General features: G+C 36.5%; 1 protein-coding gene and 1 long non-coding RNA gene across 6 annotated transcripts in view; one reads left to right on the top strand and one right to left on the bottom strand.

Moving 5' to 3' along the window:
- LOC105837171 (protein tincar) overlaps positions 1-20,572 on the top strand; it is a 121,239-nt gene that overhangs the window by 25,551 nt on the left and 75,116 nt on the right. For all 5 annotated transcript variants that reach the window (XM_012681720.3, XM_012681719.3, XM_012681721.3 and 2 more), the window contains exon 3: positions 11,845-11,880. The gene's annotated coding sequence lies outside the window, so the exon portion shown is untranslated. The remainder of the gene's footprint in view (positions 1-11,844; positions 11,881-20,572) is intronic.
- LOC118648910 lies at positions 10,998-11,831 on the bottom strand. Its single transcript, XR_004965500.1, has 2 exons — positions 11,388-11,831; positions 10,998-11,322 (listed from the first exon to the last, which is right to left on the bottom strand). It is a non-coding gene; the product is annotated as an uncharacterized LOC118648910 (long non-coding RNA).

Raw genomic sequence — 20,572 nt, 5'->3', positions numbered from 1 at the left:
GACACTAAGGAATTTTGTCGCTCTTTTGTAGAGCTGTTGAAGACATTTCAAACTCTCGCACAATCTTTTAACTTTTCAAGATCGTCGTCGGAATTTGGAAGCATCAAATTTCGAGATTATAAAGTTAGATTAAAATTAAATGTAGAAATAATAAAATGTGAATCATGTAGTTATTAAATAAAAATTAACTCTTTTAGCACCGAATATATATAGTGTATATATATATATATATATATATATATATATATATATATACAATAAATAAGTATTTCGTAAAAATAAGTATTTCTTAAAAATGGTTTCCCTTTATAATTTATTGTTTATTATTTACTAGTAAAAGTATGCTTTTCACAATAGAATTTTACGTATATTTATAAATATCGTTATTGCCATGACCACAGGCAACAAAAATTGTTTTTTTAATCAATTATTTAATGGTCGGTGGTCGTATTTCTACCGACGTCTCGGAACTTACTATTTTCTGAAGCCATAATTTCTACCAGGACAGCACGTGCGACAAACGAGCAGCGCATATTCCGTTGGTCGTACGTTTCGTAATTTACGGGCAACGTCAGCCATAGGTCATTAAATTTTGTCTGGCGCATTCTACAGCGAAATAAGAACTGGAAGAACTTCAAAGATTTTGCTTTAATTAAAAGTTTACAATTATTAGAAGTTTATTTCAATTTATTTTTTCTAATAAGTTATTTTTTTATTAAAAAAGTGATACACAGTAAAGTTCTATATTAAAATATGTTAAACTTTATGAGAACGATAATTTTGTCAATAATTAATTAAAGTAAAAGAGTCTTAGTTGAAATATTCGAGAGTACCTTTTGTAGAATCGTTACATGTATTTTTTGTGATTTTAATATGATTCATCTAAGCAACGCAAACTCTTTTCTACACTTTACATTTTATTGGTGCGTTCACGTCACTTCGTGCTCAAACTATAATTGGGAGGGGAACATTAAGTGCCAGCCGCAGACTAATTGAATCCTTCTCATTATCTCCGCACAAAAGATGCTCCATGTACCTTCACTAGCTGCTATCGGTGCACGGATATATGTGTATGTACGTGAGCAATGATTTAAGTGCGGCCTCGGTTGCTTTACCCACCCCGCTTTGAATACGCTATTACCCGCATTACGTTGTTTCTCGTCGTTTTTCTGCTTTTCTTTCGGCTCGATCTCGCCGCTCGGTCTTCTAACGCAAATTCGTTTCGCCAGCAACAAGTTTATTATGGTTCTACCAAAATCCCTACGAAGGAAACGAATTACGAGCGATAGAGGCTCCTGACCCCGTCGTAAGCGATCGTGGTACCGTTGACGGTAAACCCCTTCAGCGTCTCTCTACGTCGCTACTTTTCTCATTAACTGTTATCTTGCGAATTTTTATCTCAGTCTCATATCACATATTCGGTTATATATTTTTAATGCAAATTGAGACGCTATGATCGTTCTATTAACGCATCCTTTGCCACTATACACATTACAGCAACGCCCTTCCGTTAATTTTTGTTTATTACTCCATTCCGCCCTTTGTCGTATACGTATTTTCCCTTTTCGCGATTTTCACCTTTCTCTCCTCTCCTCGTGCCTCGTATGGAAAAAGGGGCTGTTTCTCATTTAACTTGCAAACAGAATTATCCGTGGCGACTCTGCGTTAATCATGCGTTGGTGAGCCGCGCGAGCCGCGGCGTGCATGAGATTGCAATTGCGAGGAGGCAAGCTCGGGTGGATAAGATACGAGCTTGGTGTTATACGATAACCGCTCATGCTACTCATCTAGTCATTTCCTGTTTCTCCATCCTTTCGTTTTTGATGCCCTTATTTCTCTCTCTCTCTCTCTCTCTCTCTCTCTCTCTCACTTTGTTAATGCGCCATGTTGGGACGACAAATCGTATTGTATTTTATGTTGATACATAATGAATGATTAATGATAACTTTGATATGAGTGACATATTGATACATATTGATAATTCTGAATGTTCTTATAAAACATTCTAATTATACCATCATATAAAGTTGTTTGCAATAGCGATATTTATAGAATACAAGAGTTAATTTTGAGTATGAAAAATAGTATTGTAAAAATTAAGATGTATGTAATTTAAGGACTTAATTCAATTCTTTATTATAATATTTATTATAATATTATTTTAAGAGATGTTTTAAGAGACTTTTAGTTAATTAAAACAAAATGAAATTCTTAATTATTAAGAAATAATCTATAATCTACGTTGTACTTCTCGTTAAGAAAAAGCGTATCATCGAATAGCAATCTCATTCTTAAAATATACTTTATAATCGGTGAGAGATATCATCCGTTCAGGTTATGCAAGTCCACGCGTGTCATCAAGATCATAAGTTGGCCGAGACAAGAAGGGACAGGTTAAAGTAAAGAAAGCAGAAAATTAAAGAGGCAGTATATATAGGATTTAATACGACAATTCCATCGCTCCCCCTTTCCTTTATCCGTTTCATCTAGGCTTTTCGCTGTGTAAGTTTATGTGCACGGCAGGACGTGCAATTTTATTTAAGAACACGACGCGCTCTTGTTGCGTCTGCTTGATTATCGTTATCTCGCCGACGAGCGATCACTTCCGGTCGTGCACATAAACACGCCGGAGCAGCCGATCGTACCGTCGGAGATCAGTGCCGTCGATCGGTCTCGCTGAGCGCGCATACGCGCAATTTTTCATGCATATATGCAACGATTTTTGGGAATCGGCGCGTTATGCCGGCCGTGCAGAAACGCATCTTGCGGAACGAAGCCTGCCTCGAAATTAGGGGCGACGATTAGATGGCAATCTGTTGTTATTCATATGCACGCGACATAGGGAATCGTGATATGTGATCGGATACACGGACATCCCTAAAAGTCATTAACGATAACTGATTTTCATACAATGGTGTTTGAGAATTTACTTCAATACATGTTTCGACAGATGTTAAACGAGAGATTCTAACAAATCTTTGAAATTCCAAATTTAAATTTAAAAAAGATTTCTTTTAATGTTCTATGTTTTATACTTTTATAGAATACAGTGTACTTATGAATACTTTTTTTACAACCAAGCATTAAAACATGTACTTGAAAAGAAAACTTTGACTTTATTTTAATAGCGGAAAATATTAGAAGTCTTTTCTAGTCAAAGATTGAATCTTACATTGATTGGAAATTGATACTTACTTTCCTTTATGCAGTAAATATGCAATTATCTATCCAATCAGCAAATATTTTGATATTAAATTTATAATCTCAAGGAAAAAATTTCCTTAATTTTATACAAGTTCTAACTTTGATTTTTTTGTTATTTGATATGACTCTGAATGAAAATATATTAATTTCTCTCTCTCTCTCGCTCTCTCTCTCTCTCTCTCTCTCTCTTTCTTGGGTGACAAAGATCTTTTCATTAGGCTGAGAAAAGCTGTGATGGTTTTCACCGCGGTCGGAAGAGGCGGAAGCCGATTACGTAAATCTGTGAAAGTGGTCGAAAAACGGCGTCGTCAACTCCGTCCATTGTTATCGTTCCCTTCTTGCCTTGCATCCGATCATAATTCCTTCGACGTACCTCATTTAATCTATTATCTCGTCAGTTGAGAATCACGAAATGCCGGTCGACTTAAAATTGCATCTTTGCTGCTAATACGTGCGCTGTGCGGAACATGCAAGTTTCATGACTGTTATGCATGTCTCATATAAATATTTAATTTTAGATGTAGAATTTAATTTTACTGTAATATCAAATTAATTCGTCTGAAAGGAGATTCGTGCGTTGGCTCCAAGTAAACAACTCGCTTATTGTTCTAATTGTAATGTTTTATTTATTTAAGACAATTAGTCTTCCGTTACACTCTCTGAACCATCAAGCTTTAATTGGGACAATACGGAAACATCTGTTTCACATCTGCTCTCGTGTAGGATAACAATTAATCCACCACATTATTAACTAGCTAGCTTCAGCTTTCATTGATACCAGGCGAGATATTGCACAGTGTCATAATGACAAGCATTTTGTCACATTCCAGCAATCTTTTTGTCCGAATTTCAAATAACGGTATTGAAATATTCGTTTTATGTTTCCATTATTTTACTTTTTAAATCACAATCAGTGAAAACTTGACAAAATTAGTGGAAATGTATTGACTTTCAGTGATATACTTATAATCATTTACTGATTATCAATGAAATAAATACATTGATCTTTCAGTGACTATACACTAAATCAGAAGTGAATAGACTGAAAGACAGTGAATATTCACTGATTATCACAGTTATAAGTATGCCACTGCGAATCAGTGAATATCCACTGATTATACGATTTAGAGAGTACGTTTATTCATCATTATTTATTGTTTCACGCATATAAATAACGGTATAAATCACAGATTGACACTGTGACTAGAATAATATCGAAATGACTGTATTTATCCCGAAGTGTCAATCTACGGTACGGAGTAAAATGTCATGCAATTCCTCTTTTTTTTTTTAGCGTAGGGATGTATTTGTATATAACCAGCACCGACCAGCTCCACATAGATCTCAGCGCGTACGATCTTCATATATCATATATTATTATACATACGTGAGAGCGCGGATGAATGAACACACGTGCGTGTGCGCGAGGCTATTGTGCGTGGGCTCGTGTAAGGACGCGCGCTTATGTGAAATGTGCCAACGTTTCCAACGCTTACTCTATGCCGCATTGAAATCTCAGGAGCCTTTTAAACCACGGCGCGTTGACCGGCCGTCGTGGGCGGTACGTCTCGCTCCCATTTTCAGTAATTTACGGCTGAATGCACATCGTTGACGATGCGCCGCTTACTTAACGCGAGATACGCGAGCCGGGCATTTAAGCCAGACCGAGAGGATAGTGTCAACTCGATTTAAACGTCGTTTGGATTTTATGCGCAAGTCGGATTAGTAGTGATGCGAAACAGCGGAGGCAACGGCGCGACACGCAGCGTCGATGTCGGTAGCGCGCGGCTCTTTCTCGCCTGGCGGAATGCGGGCACGCACGCCGATTGTTTGACGCAAAGCGCATTTTGCGGATAACGTTTATTCCATACACATTGCCGCGCCATCGTTCGCTTTATTGTTCGATTTACACGGCACGCAGAATCCATTTCCGTGCAATAGAAATATTTTCTCTGTCCACCATGCGGAGATCATTTTATTTCTCTCATCCCTATAAACGTCGACTACGTTGGCGATCAAACAGTTCGTCCCCGCGAAAGCGCGAAAGGTTGATACGCGTCGTTTTACGTATGAAAAGCGAGTCAGACGAAATTGCCAAGGAAGAGATATTACAAGCCGCTCCCCTTTTATCCGCCGAATATCCCAACATTTTTTAAATTTCTTTCTCTCTCTCTCTCTCTCTCTCTCTCCTTTTTCGTCGCCGCGAATCTATTCACGATAGTCTGCTGCTCGCGATTCTGTTTGATTTGCTCTTCGATGCGGATTACCAGACGTCCGTCCAGTCCTCGCCGAGATTTTCGCCCGGCGCGAATACTTGGAGACTTTGCAATTCAGCCGCCTCGTTGCCTACGTACGTATCCCGCGCGCAGGAAGAGAACCGACCGTTTCTATCCTTCGGCTGTGCCGCGGAAAAAGCGAGGCAATCACTTTGGGATTTTATCCGGGATTACCAGCGCGACGCCGAGAGCGGGAGGAGCGTACGAAGCGTAGCGAATAAGCGAGTGAAAAGGAAGGCGACGCGGCGGAGACGACTCGGTGGAAACGCGGAGGACTCTTCGATTGCGACGGATTAAACGGAGACTTCGCCTTTTCCATCGACTCGTTTCTCCGCCGCCGCCGCCACCGCCACCACGTTCCTCTTCCGATATACCGTCTTCCGCGTGCCTCTCCTCTCAGAAAGACTCCGGCAGAGGATTGAGTACATTTACAGCGTGGATTTTCCACGTGGAGAAGTACAGCCGAGATCGAGCTCGCACCCTATTCGTATTGATTCGGATTAATGGCAACAATCGCGGCATTGATTGTCTCTCTTCGGCTATGATTCGTCCGGGATACGATGACCGAAGTGCTTCATCGCATTGACAGTTTGGTTGATGAGATGTCCAGCCGGGCGAAGTATTGTCGCATGTTCCATTGACATAGTGTGCCATTCGTGGTCACGTTTCTTGAATTTCCGGCGACGTTACACTAATAGCAACTACGATCTTCTCGAGTATGAGACACTATTATCTAATTTTAAAGACATATCTTGTTAAATATGTAAATTATGGAAGAAGCTGTTGCAGTTATCAACGATCAAGAAATTATAATATGAAAATTTATTCTATTAATTTCGATTGCTATGTGTAAGTAATACTTGACTAATGTTAATTACATGTATTATTTAATGTTATCGGTTTAACGGATACATTTTGTTTTTTGCGTCACCAGGTAAATACATTGCAATTAACTAGGATTTTTTTAGTTCAGATGAGTCAATTCATGTCTCATCGATCCGTCCTGCTCATACATATGTTTCCAGCCGGATGTTGTAAAGAGCGATGCAAACCCGCCTCGACTTCGAGGGGAAGTCGTACAAACAATTCTGACCGCCTCGTATTCGATCGCATCGCTCTGGAAAATAGTGTTTCTAATTGCGGACGTTCTAAATTTGGCATGTAATTCTAGACATGGAGGCATGTCAAATAATACACTGTATTTTCATAGCCAAATTACTTCTTGTAATATTCCTTGTATTTACCTTGTGTATCCGTCAAATCTTATAACTAAACATAAATTTCATTGACAATAACTTTAATATTTTTAAGAATGTAGTTGACATTTTATAGGAAACGTATGTACAATTGTTCCCATAATTGCAAAATCGATAGAAATGTCATGAAAGGAGATGTTAGTGTTTGTCAATCTATGTTAACTCAAAGTCTCCTCTCTATTTTGTTTATGCCGTTATATGCAGCAGAAATTATTTGCTACTGTGACTTCGTAATTGTAAAATATCTAAAATTTTACTTTAAATTAATTAAAAGAAAAAGTAAAACATTAATATAAATAAAAAATTAATATTAATAAAAGTTGAATATATTAATTTAAATTTGTTACTTTTTATATGATTACGAATTACTAAGATTAATTTTTTAATACTTTCGAATAATATTTACATTTTTTTTTTTCATTTTATCTGAGAGTTGTTATTTACTCTATTGCAAGGAAATAACGTTATTATATGAAACTAAAAGTTAAGTTTTAAGTTGAAATGTGACAAAACTGACACTAATCTATTTTCACTTGAAAAATATTGTATGTGTCAATTTATCGCGGAGTTATCCGGTTTTGGAATGTTGTGCTGCTGCCGGTTGCCCCTTATCTTGCCTGAACATCAAAAGTCGAGACGACAGGTGACAGCGGCTAGACGCGGTTACCAGATATATCGCCGGGAGTATCATGAACATCCATTTCGATTCGTGCGATTTTACTTCATAGCAGAAAGTAACTTGGCAGATCTCATCCGATCTTTTTTTCACTATCAGTTTTGTCAGCTGTAAATGCCACACTTTTCATACAGGATAATATTTGCCGAATAAATTTTGCTGATATGCAGAGTTAAAACAAAATTATGCTGTCGTCCGTAGTTTCATTTCTCGGAATGAAACGTAAGGGAGGTTCCGAGTAATAAAGTTTAACGAATCCGTGTGTGAATTAACAATTCGCCTAAACGTAAAGTCTGAGTGCGAAATGAAATCTTGGGTCTGTAAAACGCGACATGGTAATATAGACAGACACGTGACGACGGTTCTTATATATATATATATACATATATATATATTCCTAATTAGATCTCCTGTTCTAGGGTTATATCCGAGTAAAGAGATAGTCGTCGAACAGCACACCCCCAAGTTTAATCAAGTTTCATTTTGAGCGGAGTATTCTTCGTTGTAAGATCTTCTAATATCGTTTTAATGTCAATTCTTATTGTTTGAAATTACTTACGTCTACAGATTAATTAGATGTCTAAACATTAATGAACTACTAATATCTGTCTTTCTTATAAGTATATATATTTTACGTACAACTACTGTAGATTGAACAAAAAATACATATTATACTGTCTGTAATAAATCGCGGATTGCACCAGATATATGCGTCTGTGAATGCGCATATGTGCGCGCATTCGCGTGTTTAAATGCAGGTTTTACTACATGTACTGCAATTTGTTTCATACGTTATGCACCTGCACCAGAGTACTATTTTACACTACACATAGCAAAGTGCATGGATCTCCAAAGGCAACAGAAAACGAAGTTAACATATAAATTTGTTCAATACAGTGATACAGATTCAACTCTTATTTGTGCTATCAACTAGATTCCTAATATTTATTCCAAATAAAATGAAATCATCACTAAATATATTTTATTTTATATTATTATTTTTATTTCTCGACTATATCAAAAAACCTATTTCTTTTATTTATAATAGTCTTGAGTTATCATTTCAATGTGTGAGAAATATTGATGTTAATAATACATAAAAAAATGATTTTTTAAGTAATATAAGATGTAATTTTTTCTTTTTCTCTATCTATTTAAAATGATAATAAAGTTTTGAAATGTCATAAAGAATAAAATTGCTTATAGAGTTGTTTTAGGTTGAGAAAAGTTAATTAAATACGTTGAATGTAAATTAATGAAATTTGCAAGAATTATATGAAGTCAATCCTTATACGTAATTCAACCAGTCGAAATAGCAAAGCGCTATCTTGGATTTCATAGTAATTGATACTGACGTTGAGTTACACAGACTGACATTGACACTGAGTCGCTGTAACTAACATTGACATTGTCACTCGTAATTTTCAATTGAGTCGGAAAATTCAGTTTCTCGCCTTTATTCAAATTTCACGTATACCCGATAATTTTACTCGCGCTTAATATACTTGCTATATTTTTAGCGGTACTCTTTAGCCCGATCAAATAGATGAAATAAATCAAGATCGTTATCAAAGTTAAATATTCGACGTTGATTTTGTAAAATTTTAATCAACCTTCTACGTATGTATATAGCCATTGATAGACATTCATAGAACTTTATTATTTACTTTTAGCATGCTATTTAATTTCCATTTCAACTAACACAATTTATTTTTATTCTTTTTAATCTAATTTTTTGCGGGAAAAAATATTCGGAAGCGGGGTCGAAAATACATACATTCATGGTTTCTTTCTACACGAAACCCATGGGGAACCCTTTGAAAAAGAAGGAACGCGGAAGTGCCGTGATATTTTCCTGGATGGTTGTATGTGTGTCAGCCTGTACACACTTTTCGGACACTTTTGCGCGATACCGAAGCTACGGGCCCGTGAAATCAGACCCGCGCGCGCGTCCGTTCACACGTGAGAGCGCGCTCCCGATAATAACGCGCTTTAATTTTGGAAAATTCTCTATGTGGTCGCTTTGTAGACCTAATGATGTGTATGTGGGCGTGGGAGAGCGGCATCGTTTAAGGTGTAAACTGTACACTCTTGTGAACTGCGCTTCGCGTGTTATCTGCCATCGAAGTGGAATTCAACCGAGTCAAGCTTTGTTTGCGATCTAATGTATCGAATACACGCTCTTTAACAGCGCTGCAGGTTGTTACGATGCCATTTGCTATCGCTTCCAATGCACACTTTAATAATACATTTCTCACAAGAACCGTTTTTTCCAGTAATTAATGAATTACTTCTGTACAATTGAATCAGTATGTTTATACGAAAAGTAAATGAAATAAAGTGATTTGACGAAACAGAATGTCTATTTTGTTGAAAAGTAGGAAGCCGTTTTAATTGAATTGCACGCATTTTCTTTTTGATTTTGCGATGCACATTAAAGGAACTTGTTTTTATTAAATTATTTTTCTAATTTGTAAAATTAGAAAAATATAGAAAATGAGTTAAACCAAGTTTGAAGTTAAGCTACATTGATGATGATGCAAAGGAATAAGAAGCTTAAAATTAATTATATGTATCTATGTCTGAGAGCTATTTTTCTCAATATCTTAAATCTGGCACAAAACATTGTCAATACCCGTGTGGAAATTCATCTAGGCATGCCCTATTTAATATTGGCCCCATACGAGCGTTACTTAGGCATCCAAAATAAAGGCTTTTTGGACTGAAACCTATTCAGGGCCTATTCAGGGTCTATTTAGCATATTTGAATTTGAGCTTGCCTGAATTGGGCCTGGTTTAAATTTACAACTTTTTCCCCCCAAGACTCACAGTTAGGTTTGCCCGAGATTACAGCGAGATTAAAATAAAATAAAATAAAATAAAATAAAATAAAATTAAAATTAAAATTAAAATTAAAATTAAAATTAAAATTAAAATAAAATAAAATAAAATAAAATAAAATAAAATAAAATAAAATAAAATAAATTTAATTTAATTTAATTTAAATAATTAATAAAAATTTGTCCTAAATTTAGTATGTACTGTTGATAAAAATAATAAAAATAAAATTTTTATTTTATTATAATACTAAACAATTTTAGTTTGGCTCAAGCTAAATTTTTATATTGGTCCAAGTTTGAAAACCAATGTAGGCCCTAGATTAAAAAGCGGGACAAATCGATATTGGACCAAGGTAGTTTTAACTTGGGCCTCAATAAAAGTAAGGAAATCTAACTTGGCCCTGATTACAACCTAGGTTGAATTTCCACACGGGTAATTGATAGTTGATAGTGTTACAGCATTCGTAATTTTAAATTTTATATTTGTTACACATTTTCTTTGAATTGTTAAAGTATTTAACCTTTTTGTTTTGACTTTTTTAATTGTTATCGCAAGTGACAATGGCTGTTCATGTTCAAATAGCTGTCGGGGTGCCAAAAATTGCATATCAAGAGTGATGAGAGAACGAGAGAGGGAGGGAGAGAGAGAGAGAGAGAGAGAGAGAGAGAGAGAGAGAGAGAGAGAGAGAGAGAGAGGGGGGGGGGGAAACAGATGAAAAGGAGATAACGCCTAACGGAAAAAAGCTTTTTTTTTTTCATGCAAATCCATGGCCTGTAATTGCCAGCGGGCGAACCAAATCTGTGTTCTCGTTCTCTCTTTTGCTCAAAACAGGGTGGCTGCGACAGCCGGATCTGTCGACCGTGTTTGCCTCGTTTGTCTTCCGATTTGGCTGGCTGTGATCAATGACGAAGGAAAATCTGTCGTTTTCACATGGCGACGAAATCTGCCGAGCTGTGAAAACACCGTGAATCTTCGAACGTGATGGAGCTATTATCAGCATCCATCAACAATACGTATTGTTCCTTTAGGAAAATGAAATGTAATTTGCCGACTGCAGATTTCCCGCGATCTAAAACGAGATTTAATCTCCCCGTTGACACATATAAATTCAATCTTTACGTTGATAGCACTCACTTTTTTATATTCCTTATATTATAACGTAACGTCACGTTAAAAGAATAACACTCTTAATCAATATCCCGATGCTTCTTTTCTTTTTATTTTCCTTCTTTCTCTTTCTGTCGCACACGCACAAAATTTCCAAATAAGATGGGATTTGTCCTCTTCCGAGGTTTCGAGGCTTTCAACATATCCAGCATTCCGAGAGCTTCGACGAGAATTTCCCGACTGAATCGTATTCGTCTTCTTCAAACGATAAATGCTGGGTACTTCGGAGAAAGGGGAGGGGGCAGGCGGGAATTCCCAATGCCTTATACGTATGCCAGGGGGTTGGTGGAGGCTTTGGTCTCAAGTTTCGAACACTCGTGAGCCGGGACGAATGTTTCTCTCATGGAAGATTAACGATTGGTGGGGAGGCCGCCACTTCTCTTTTACCTTACGGTTCTAAAAGTTCTCTTCTTTTGTGTTTCAGAATTTACGCTCGATCCTTCTGGCGCTCGACACATCGGTAAGTCGTGCAATTTTAACAACTTCTTTTCTTAGGCGACGTTACTCTGTCAACGGTACGGCAATCCGTAGCATTACAGAATTGGATGATCCAGCATGATGCACGCTGGAATAGTTAAAGACATAAAAGATGTATGATCCATTATTTCAAGAGACTTATTTTTATACCGTAATGGATCATATTGGAAAGTTGCGAATGCAAGTAACATTTCTGCTCCTATGTGAGATAAACATTGAACGATGTGTTTGTTGAGAAAAGAAAATTTAAATTCCATATAACAAATTACTAAATATTTTCTTCCTTTCAACGGGAATATATATCGATTGAATGAAATGTATTGCATGAAAAACCGTATGATCGAGTAACTCGCGAAGAAACTCCAATTTCGCCGTACACGTGATTGCGTATTGTTCGCGGTATTGACAGCCGGGAGGCTTACCTCGGATTCGATGACTGATCAATGTGTATCGATTAGCGTTGACGCTCTCAGATCGCTTTTTAGCGTCGATTTGAAATTTAAATTGCCCAACTGAGGGCAACATATGACGCACATTGACACATCCGGGCATACAAACACGTCTGGCCGGTGCGCTTGCGTCGCGTCTCGAGTTTCGGCAGGATCGATCGAAAGTGCGTACATCGATGCAAATATTATCACGCTCGCGACGTCGATTCACTATATTTGAACGCGGCGATAAATTTCAGTTTGTTGTGAGTTGAGAGGCTGCGAGAATTCTCTCTAGCATGTGTCGCAATTCCTCCCAATCACGAAAGATCAGCCGTATCAACGTCTTATCGTCGTGAAACGTCTACGTAGAATGACAATACAAGTTTTGTACTTTATTCAATTGAGTGTTATTATTGATATTGAGTGATATATTTATTAAAAATTATATTTTTTATTTTGAATTACATTTTTAATTTTTACCCATTTAATACTTATCGATATTTTATCCAAAAGGTATCACCTGAATTTCAATTAAAGAATCGCGCGTCTTGTATGTGCGTAGATGTATATATTTTTAAAATTATCTCATATATTTAACAAGTGTTTCTCTTCGTAAGAAATATAAATAGTGTGTTTTTTTTATATTGACAAATAGTTTAACAGAAAATCTTTAAATACACGTGTAAAAATTTTTAGTTGCATGCAATCTCTCGCTCACACACACACACACACACACACACACACACACACATCAGTTGTAAATGTGCATTCCCGTGTGTGTCAACGACAACGTGCGCGGTGCTAGTCGGGACTTCCGATGCGCTTTTCCGACTACGTGACGTCCGGACATCCGACATCTGCGACGTACTGCCAACACATTGCTACCAGGACGGACGCGACAGCTAACCGCGGAATTATTATTGCAAGCGAGTGTAAATGCCTACCTGCAAGTTGCGAAACCCAGAGTGGTGAATGCGTATAGGCATTATTAACCGATCTCCCCGTAACCACGGTACTCGTGGCAGCTTCGTGCGGTTCGATACCGAGCAAGATTGCTCCACGCGATAGGAAAACATACTTCATCGAAGATGAACGATTCACGTAGCTACATCCACAAGCATACCGGTATGCATCAATATATATTATAGCGTATAATATCTTGTCTGTACAATATAGCATGGCTTGTGGCTGTTATCATAAATATTCCAGTACACAAGTCGATTATTAGAAAACGTTTAATTCGCAGTCAGAGGGAATAGAAATTAGTATATAAAGACAAAAAATGTTGAGACGCACCGTTGATTTTTGATGAACCGACAAATTATTTGCAGATTAAAAATTAGAAGAAAAATAATAAAACAGGTAACATAAAACGCGGCACTCCTTCAGTCAATTAATTTGAATCAATTTAATATGAAATAATCTCGCGACAGCTTTCACCCATACGGTGCGATTTAATATGATATCTCGTAATGACATGAGGGAGGGAGGTAAAAATATTTCTACTGCAGAAGATCAATCGGTACATCGAACTCGACAGTCGATTTGATTTCTGGCGTTGTGTGGTATAATTCCGCGGCTTGCATCGAGCCAGATGAACGAAGTTATCGGATAGGTTGGTTATATGGGGGTTGAGGTGGGAATGTCCCGATATTTGTGGAAAGCTGGCAAAGTTTCCCCCGCAGTGGTAATATAGCGTCTGCGAAAATCAATATTCGATAATCACGAAATTCCAGAGAGGCTTGCGGCGTCGCCTTTTCTTGTGAGTCTTGCCGCAAGATATTAAAAGGACCAAAAAAAAAAGGAACGGAGCCGTTCAGTTCGCAAATTGAAGAGCTCGGCGCGATTTAAAGTAAAACGCACGATTTGATATGGGTTAGCAGTTATTAAATATGATCGCGTTTTCTTATTTCCTCTCATGGTGATTTATTATTTTGTATCTTGAAATCGATCTTATTTGATGTCGAAAATTATAAGTTGAAAGAGATAGGGAATAAGAAGAAAAAAGAAAAAGAAAAAGAGAGCTTTTTTTCTTATGACTATAAACAACTTGTTTATATATAATCCGATTTTATATTTAGAATATCTTAAAAGATCAACTGAAGTATGATTAACTATACTTTTATTTTACACTGACGGGATGAGGTCTTCAGATTATCTGAGATTAGACTTAAAATAGTTTTATATATGAGATTATTCTCATATTATGATTGAATTATTGTTCTGTGACGATTAACAAGAAAGGAAAGTATAACTTTTCTGTAAAATTCTTAAAATTCTGTAATATCATCTTTTGTACATTTTCTATTAAGATTTCTATTAAGCTACTATTTTTAGTTTAAAAAAATATTTTTAGAATGAACGCATTTATATACAAAAGTACAAAAGCAATGAGATTATCTCTACACTCTTTTACTAATTTTTTTCTTTCTGCATAAAATTGATTTAAACTTCGTTAATTTAATATAGAGAACTCTGTATACATATAGTATATTTAGTATATTTAAAAAATGTGTCTACTTCAATTTTGTAAAGTATGCATTTGACAATTATATATTTATTTCCGTCAAATTATTATTTAGATGATATACCATTTAATTTTCCCTTTACTAAATTTTATTAACGTTCTCTAATCAGAAGTTGCGGCATTTACTTAACAAATACGCGCATTTAGTCACATGTATATACGAAGTGGTTTGCTAGAATAATATTTCTCTATGACAGTAGTACCTGAGCTCAATGTTTATATAATGGTACTTTACTCGATAGAATGGTTTACGTAGGTACTTTTTCCTAAAATGGGCGAATGTTTTTTTAACAACGGATTCCTTAATATACATAGATACATGCTCTATTGTCTTCAACAATAATATCAAATTAAGTGAAAATATAAAGACTGAAAGATCATAGTAAATAAACTTTCTTGTAATTTTTATAAAGTGTTTTATTAAAAAGTAATTTCAAAATTAAAGAATTTAAAAAAAATTACAATAAAGTGAAAATTATTCATAATTGCATTAAAATATGTTACTAAATGCTATTAAATGTTTTTTATGTGTATGTAAAAACTTTTCATAAAATATTGAAACTTTTTATAATGTATTTTCAACATTTATGTCCATTCCACCCCAATTGATTAACCTTGATCTCGGTTAAAAATTTTCTTTTGGTCTTTTCTTATTTGTAGAACCAAAGAAAGATACAGAATAAATTAAACCCAAGTCAAAGTTAATTTAAAATGATGGAAATAGACATTAAAAGATTATAATATTGTTACCAACTTGCCATGGTAGTTTCTCGAGTACCTTTTCTTTTTGTTTTTGCTATTTGCCAATGAGTCTTCTTAAAAATCTCTCACCGGAATATGCAAATAATAGGTTCATGTATTTTGATACTTATTTGTGTATACTAAAAATTTTATAGAACCATAGCTTGCGGTTTTCGTTTTCGTGCAAATACAAACGTAAGCTTTGTGCTGCGTTATATTATATACATATACACCGAAGTAATAAGGTCGTTGCTACGTACGTTTTATTGTTTCTCTGCGCGTTATTTCTGTTTCGTCGGAAGCACGCTTGGTTAAAACGGCTCACTTTGTTTTTCTGCATTCGAACGCTGAGGCTGAGCATGTACCATATTGGTTTCTCAAAAGAGGAACAATTTGATTAAAGAAATCTTACTTGAGATACCCTTGAGAATCTCTTTTGGAATTATTCATAAATTCAAGAGAAATAAATTTAACTTTTAATCGATTAGCGGATAAAATATACATTTACTTACTATACGTGTATTTACAACAAATGTGTCTTTCATTTATCTTACAAAAATAAAAAATAAGTTGTTATTAAACATAATTAAATGGCTTAATCAAGCGCAAGTGACATGATGGATTCTTCTGATGAATGAATTCTTTTATTCTATACCTTTGAAGAAGAAATATAATTTTCCAGCGCATTCGAGATTGCTACAGTGGGATTTAGAAAATAATTTACATGCATATGTAATTTATTTTAATATACACTGCGATTTATCAAATACAGGCCGTCCAGATGGTATGACATCTATTTCTTGCCGTGCCAACTTAGTGCCTGGGTAACTAGCAATGCGCATCCAGCTGTGATCTTATTGCGGAGATCCTGCAAGTTTGTCGCTTCGCTGGTGTTGTAGATGGCATCTCACTATCCTTGGGGTGTTACAACGGCAAACCTTCCTCCCTCTCTCCCTTTCCCGAATCGTTGCACAAGGACACACGGCCATTGAGCGAGTGTACGGGATTATGCTTTTGACAGTGTTCATCGGCAGCTTTAATCTTCAACCAACAATCTCTAGCTCTGTCTCCACTTCATAATCTATGCCTGTCGGTATTGAAATAGCTCTTACGGAAACAGACAAGATTAAATTCGAATCCCCTTCTTCGCGCTGCCACAAAACTAATTGCATTCATAAAGGTATTAATACCCCCGGCTGAATTGTACCAGGAGGGGAAGGAAGCTCGGGTTTCCGAATGGATTATTGGGGTAGTTGGATTTCTGATGCAGTTAACTCAGAGGCTGAGGCGCCTCTTTGGCTTGATTTCCATGCCTCGGGTTTTCAGGTGCCTCGGGAACGAATTAGGGAAAGAGAAAACGCTAGAAACGTTTTACTGCACGTTTCAGTATATTGTAGTTTTAGAGATTAAGGCATTTGAATTTCTTCGGAAAATCGAAAGATAAAACTTGGCATTTTGTACGTATTATTTCTTAAATTATAAAAAAAAAACGGGGTATTTGAAGTTAATAATATTAACCAGATATCTGCGATTCCCTCTGTACGTGTTTGTTGATGTTATCGGCTTTTACACAACGGCATTTGCAATGATCACGTGGTTTGCGTTTATATTGTCAGATATATACGCAGTAAATACGAAGAGGTGAAGAAAGTGTGGAAATGTGGCGGGATAGGCGACGAGTGGTCAACACCGCGTTGCGTGTGTTGGAATTTCGTCGGTGCGTACGGAAATTACATTGTCGCACGCCAAGTGACCCATTCTATCGATTTTCTCGGTGGTTGGCGTGTACGTGTGTCAGAAACTTTGACCGCAAGTTATACTTGACCCGGCAGCGACAACGAACTCGTATAACGAAGTAAATTTTTGACGAACAGAAAAACAAAGTAAGTAAAATAGTTTTTTCTTCAGACTACATAAATAATAACGAAATCAAGTACTAAGTTAGAGAAAAAGTAAGTTTAACACTGAACGTTGAAATGTTACTATTTTTTGTTGTTATTATTTGTAAACCATTGTAAACCATTATTTACCTTTACATGTAGCTAATGAGTGCATATTACATATTTATTTTGTTGAGCCATCAAGATAATCTTTTACGTTAAATTAAATTTGATATTATTAATATGTAGAATTATACAACATGTATTTATACCAAGCATTAATATGTAGAATTATATAACACGTATTTATATCAAGCAGATTTTGCTTTACGATTAGGTTTTGCTTTTGCGATTTAATAAATATTATTGTGCTGCAAATAAATATTAGAAAATACGAAGAGATTAACATAAGAAGAAATATTAAATGTAAAAGTTTATCATACAAAAAATATCTGAAAAAATTAGAGTATTAAAGAGATTTGACGGATAATTTAAATTTATCCTTTGCTATATAATCGTTAAAATTGAAATTAGAGAAATACAATGATTATTTATTCTAGATTACACTTTGTGTTTTATCCGCATAATGTTATAAATAAATATAAGAGGAGTCTTTCAAAGCATTATCTCATGCTTAGATTGTCAATTCCCCTAGTTGTCCCACTTAATTATTATTCGAAAAAATTTTTCTTATATTATTGGGGTCCTCTTAAAATATCATCTGTACGCATGAGTCGGTTTTTTCGCATCGAGTGTTCGCAATTTCTCTCGAATAGAAAACGAATCGGCAAGTATCGAAAATCAATGCATACATTCACCCTGCATTTCTGCGCTACTCTCTCCGGACCACACACGCCACTTCGCACACTCACGTGCAACGTGACGTGGCAAGAGAATCAGTCGGAAGATATCCTTTCAAGAGGCGGGACTACAAAGCGTTCGCGCGTGTAATTTGCATAATGCGAGCATTGCGACGGAATGATCGAAATTGGGCGGAGTGATAACGCGATGAGACTTCACACGATAAGTGTTTTTTTATCGCTACTCAGGTGCGGAAACGCTCCCTCGTAATTGATCCGACGAGCGAACCAATGTCCCATTGTGACTTCATCGGGTATCGTCACCATTTCTGTTAGCAGCGTCGTTCTACGATGAAATCTAATTATCAGAGACATTTCAAGACTAGACTCACATAAAGTTGACTCACGTAAAGTTAACACGAAACTTGTTTTGAGATTGTTATTGACGATTAGTTCTGAACAATTGCATAGCGATTACTTACAAATCAATAGGCAATATATTATGAGAAAAAAAGACAATTACTATAATTTAAGATACGCTATAGACTTGTTACAGACGATACAGAAAGTATAAAGTACAAGAATGCGTGATTACACGAATCTCTAATTGCCGTCGAAACTTCGTATGAAAACTCTCAGAACGCACGCAATGTTATACGTCGGATCGGGTAAGATCGAGTATCTACTACTGGATACACGTCTTATCCTCCTATTAGTCTCTTGACATTGCTCTCCCCTTCTGACATTCAAATTCCCAATAGATAATTATCGCATCCTTCCGTCCGTCACTTTGCTGGATGAAACTGACGGGGAATCTGACATCGGCTACGCGTATACTTGTTAATCGTGGCGCTGTCTAATATTTGCAGACGAGTTTCTTGAAATTATGCTTCCGAGATTTTTTTCCTTTCCTTAATATGCCACGTCGCTGAAATGTTTTAACGTCGTTATGACGATTTGCTAACTTGACTCGCGGATATTACGCAAATTTAGGTCGAAAACTCATACGAAAAAGACACTGTCGTAAAAACAATTTTATTTATTATATCGCTATATTGAACTTTTTAAAACATTAACAGATATGAATAAATTATCCATACTAAGCTTTTTATTTCACTTTTGTAATCACGTTTGATCGTGCACTTGTTTATTGACCCATACTTATTCTAAACATCACCGACCAAAATTTATTTAAAGGCGGCTATTAAAAATACTATGTAAGTGTTAATAATTCAAAGTGGAGGAAGACATAATATCGCTGAGCGATAAAATTCTTAAAAATTTTCTAGTGTCTTTGTAATACAATATATATTCTCGAAGATTTAGATTTAGATTTAGAATAATCGAAGTATCGGATCGTTGACTCCGCGAAATCAAAGGGGTGATGCACCATCGGTTGCGCTATCCGAAGCCGTTTACCTATCGAATATCGTTTGATCTTGGGGTAAGTGCCCGGCGGCGGTGACGGTGGCAATGGTGGCGCGCGGGCGCGGGGTGATATTTGCGCGTATATTCGTGGGCGCGGCGTAAACCCTACGAAACGAGGGCTTTGTACATTAGGCTCGCGCCAGTAATTATACCCCTGCAGAATCTACGCTGACAATGTAATGGTAGCGCGCCGTTGAGCATCTAGGACGGGGGATGAACGTGTATCGGCCATTTAATGGAATGTCGCCTACTAGTCTTTAGTCGGCTGGCTAGAACATTGACGCGCAGCCCCTCGCAGAATATCCACGCGGAATATCAAAATCAATTACTAGATTATTCTGCAAACCCATTAACAAACCTTGTCCCGACGTGAGCGATGATTAAATCGTCAATGTTCGTCCGGCCGTTGAATCCGTATTAGAACCAAACGCGTTGATTTCGAAACCCGCGCATCGTATCGAAAAATTAAAAATGTATTGATTTTCTCTCGGCGAGTTGTTTTTAATTAACGGTTTTTGACGTTCCCCGTAATTTCACCAATCTTCGGGAGAGAAAACAGCGAGCTGACGTAATTAAGGTATCTAATGTGAGTTGACGGCACGCGGATGAGAATCGATGATTAGCGCAGTATGGACGATGCGACAATACCCTGTATAAATCTGATTAATCCCTCCACCAGTTTTTCTTGCGTAATTACGAGATTCCTATCCGACCATTGGGCGTGACGGCGTGATGTCAGTTGGAAGTATCGCGGCGAATTCGACGAGAAGGTATACTCGTGCATTGTATCTTGATGTTGATCTAATCTTGTTTGAGGATTATGAGGATTATACTAGAGAGTTCCGTGGAAGCGATGATTCGCCACGCA

This window comes from Monomorium pharaonis, chromosome 1 (genome assembly GCF_013373865.1).
Source record: "Monomorium pharaonis isolate MP-MQ-018 chromosome 1, ASM1337386v2, whole genome shotgun sequence".
NCBI classification, from domain to species: Eukaryota; Metazoa; Arthropoda; class Insecta; order Hymenoptera; family Formicidae; genus Monomorium; species Monomorium pharaonis.
The sequence above is the reverse complement of the archived record's forward strand: the minus strand, read 5'-3'. Positions and strand labels throughout refer to the sequence as shown.